This window comes from Bison bison, unplaced genomic scaffold (genome assembly GCF_000754665.1).
Source record: "Bison bison bison isolate TAMUID 2011002044 unplaced genomic scaffold, Bison_UMD1.0 scf7180017864299, whole genome shotgun sequence".
Taxonomy (NCBI): domain Eukaryota; kingdom Metazoa; phylum Chordata; class Mammalia; order Artiodactyla; family Bovidae; genus Bison; species Bison bison.
The window spans coordinates 2,132,421-2,136,212 of NW_011494871.1; the positions used below are offsets into that span (position 1 = coordinate 2,132,421).

Consider the following 3,792-nt stretch of genomic DNA (forward strand, 5'->3'; position numbering starts at 1 on the left):
CTTTCTTTGGGATTGGAATGAAAACTGACCTTTGCCAGTCCTGTGGCCACTGCTGAGCTTTCCAAATTTGCTGGCATATTGAGTGCAGCACTTTCACAGCATCATCTTTCAGGATTTGAAATAGCTCAACTAGAATTCCATCACCTCCACTAGCTTTGTTCGTAGTGATGCTTCCTAAGGCCCACTTGACTTCACACTTCAGGATGTCTGGCTCTAGGTGAGTGAGCACACCATGATTATCTGGATCGTGAAGATCTTTTTTTGTACAGTTCTTCTGTGTATTCTTGCTTCTGTATCCACAAGGATGGCTATAGCCAAAAGACAGACAATAGCAGGTATTGGTGAGGACTGGAGAAATTGGGAATGTAAAATGGTGCAGCTGCTTTGGAAAACCGTGTGGAAGATCCTCAACGAGTTACACATTGAGTTTCCTTGCAACCTAGCCGTTCTGCCCTTGGGTATATAACCAGGGGAATTGAGAACATGGCACACAAACACCTGTACACAGCTGTTCACAGCACTATACGTAATAGTAAAAAGTAGAAATGACCCAAATGTCCTTCACCTGATCCATGGATCAACAAAATGGAGTGTAATTAACGAATTAATGACAGAATGCTGTTCGGCAGTAAAAGGAATGAATTACTGATACAGGTGACAACGTGGGTGAACCCAGAAAACAGGATGTGAAGTGAAAGAAACCAATCACAGAAGACCCCGTTCTGTGTGATTGCATGTGTGTGAAATGTCCAGATGTGGCAGATCTAAAGAACAGAAAGTAAATTAGTGGCCGTCGAGGGCTAGTGGCTGGGGAAGATTGAGAAGAATGGGGTGTGGTTGCCAAGGAAGCAGAGTTTCTTTTCTAGAGTGGTGAAGATGTTCTAAAATAGTCCACAGAATGTGTCCATGAATGCTCCGTGAATGTGTTGATACTAAAGATTGTTTACTTTAAAGGGATGGAATGCATGGTATGTGAATTATATCTCAATAATCTACTCTGTTTTTTAATGAATTTTTATTTCTTGACTGTGCTGCACAGCATGTGAGAGCTGTTCCTGACCAGGGATCCAACCCATGCCCCTGCCTTGGAGGTGCAGAGCCTTAACCACTGGATCACCAGGGATGTCCCTAGTCTGTTATTAAAAAAAAAGTAGTGTAATCTCAGAAGGCACTGATACCTGTTGAGTATCATTATGCCGAGTTTTGACCTTGTGCAAATCTAATGCAGGGATAGAAACTGAACACCTGTCTTATCTCTGTTGCTGTCCTGACAAAACCGAGTCTGTGCGCTTCTGCCCTCTTTACTGGGGTCGGGCATCAGGGCAGGGGGAAGAGGAGTCCCCGGGGGCTGCTGCCCAAGGTGGGCAGTGCCTGGAGACCCAGGACTCGCTGTTTGTGGGACTGGGGGGACCCCAGGTGTGAGCTGCTGGACCGTGAGAGGATCCAGCCTCCCCCGAGCCTCCTCCCAGACGTGCTTCTTCATCTTCCACCAAATTTGCTGCCACCTGAAACCACAGCTTTAGTTTCCGCAATGTTTGCTCATCCTGTAAATAAATGCTTCCGTGCGGGAAGGTTAGAAATGAGTAGATATTTGAATAGTGTTTCATCGTTTATTTATATGATTAGTTTAAAATTACATCCTTTCTAAGCCAGCATGAAGGTATGGGGCAGGCAACAATTACAGAGTGACTTGTACACAGGTCTTCCTGGGTGTGTTCAAAGTGCTCACCTAGCTTGACTGTGTTTGTGTGAAAGAGGCAAATAGTTCACACGTGCTTTACAGACAGGAAAATTGAGGTGCAAAGGAAATAAACAGGGATGTCCCTGGTGGTCCAGCGGTGAAGACTCTGTGCTTCCAATGCAGGAGGCCTGGGTCTGATCCATAGTCAGGGAACTAGATCCCACATGCTACAACTAAGATACGGTGTACTCAAATAAGTAAATATTTTTAAAAAAGAAAGAAAATAAATGAATTGCGTATTACCTCCAGAAAAATGCCAAGATCAGGCATAAGGTGGGCATTTTTCCCAGCTTCTGCAGCCATGGTCTTACTGGGATAAGGACCTGACTGTGGGCTTGGCCCCTCTAAACCCTGGCGTGGAGAGTCTGTCCTCTGGGTACAATTTGACCAACCAGGGAAAGTCAGTGCCCTTGTTCACAAGTATGGTCGTGGCTTCCAGCCAGTTACTTAATTTCTCTGACATCAATTCTTCTCACCTATAAAAATGTCATCCATCTAATAGAGACTTCCCTGGTGGTTCAGTGGTTAAGGCTTAGCCTTCTCGTGCAGGGGTCAATCCCTGGTCAGGGAACTAAAATCCCACAGGCCTTGTGGCCAAAAAACCAAAACATGAAACAGAAGCAATATTGAAATGAATTTGACAAAGACTAAAAATGGTCCACATCAAAAAAAAAAAACAAACCTCTTTAAGATAAATAAGTCAATTATGTAAAAATCAAGTCTATGGTTTTTCCAATGGTCATGTATGGATGTGAGAGTTGGACTGTGAAGAAAGCTGAGCACAGAAGAATTGATGCTTTTGAACTGTGGTGTTGGAGAAGACTCTTGAGAGTCCCTTGGACTGCAAGGAGATCCCCATCCCAAAGGAGACCAGTCCTGGGTGTTCATTGGAAGGACTGGTGCTGAGGCTGAAACTCCAATGCTTTCGCCACCTCATTCAAAGAGTTGACTCATTGGAAAAGACCCTGATACTGGGAGGGACTGGGGGCAGGAGGAGAAGGATGAGAGGATGAGATGGCTGGATGGCATCACCGACTCAATGCACATGAGTTTGGGTGAACTCCGGGAGTTGGTGATGGACAGGGAGGCCTGGCATGCTGCGATTAATGGGGTTGCAAAGAGTTGGACGTGACTGAGCAACTGAACTGAACTGACGTATATATCATGTAGTAATGCTACCAACCTGTAGCATTGTCGGAAGGGTTAAGAATACAGCTAATGTCCAGAGCCTGGCAGAGTGCCTAGGGCACAGTAAGCACTAAACACATCACAGACATTACTGTCAGTTAATGCTGTGCAGGGCCTGTGAAAGCTTTGCAAAAGGGGCCACGTGGCCTCCAGCCCCGGCCCCACCCACCTTTCTCTGCTGAGGGGGCCTGGGGCCCTGCCCTGGAAGAGGAACCCACGTGGCCAGTTCTTTGCTGCTTTTAGTAACCGGGATGGCTGACATTTTCCAAGCACTCTGTACCGATTCGATGATTAATCACCAGACCACTCTGTGAAGAAGGGATTAGCATCACCCCTTCCTCGCAAAGGACGTTTTTGTTGTTCTCGTCAGTCTCAGTCGTGTCTGCCTCTTTGTGGCCCCATGGACTGCAGCACTCCTGGCTCCCCTGTCCTTCTCAAACTCATGTCCTTTGTGTTGGTGATGCCATCCAACCATCTCATCCTCTGTCATCCCCCTCTCCTCCTGCCCTCAATCTTTCCCAGCATCAGGGTCTTTTCCAATGAGTCAACTCTTCGCATCAGGTGGCCACAAATATTGGAGTTTCAGCTTTAACATCAATCCTTCCAATGAACACCCAAGACTAATCTCCTTTAGGATGGACTGGTTGGATCTCCTTGCAGTCCAAGGGACTCTCAAGAGTCTTCTCCAACACCACAGTTCAAAAGCATCAGTTCTTCGGCGCTTAACTTTCTTCACAGTCCAACTCTCACATCCATACATGACCACTGGAAAAACCTAGCCTTGACTAGATAGACCTTTGTTGGCAAAGTAATGTCTCTGCTTTTTAATATGCTGTCTAGGTTGTCATAGCTTTCCTTCAAGG

The 3,792-nt window shown here is 46.1% G+C and overlaps 1 protein-coding gene across 2 annotated transcripts in view; it reads left to right on the plus strand.

Annotated features, from left to right (window-relative positions):
• Positions 1-3,792, plus strand: part of TNFRSF19 (tumor necrosis factor receptor superfamily, member 19) — a 91,477-nt gene that overhangs the window by 45,234 nt on the left and 42,451 nt on the right. The window lies entirely within an intron of this gene.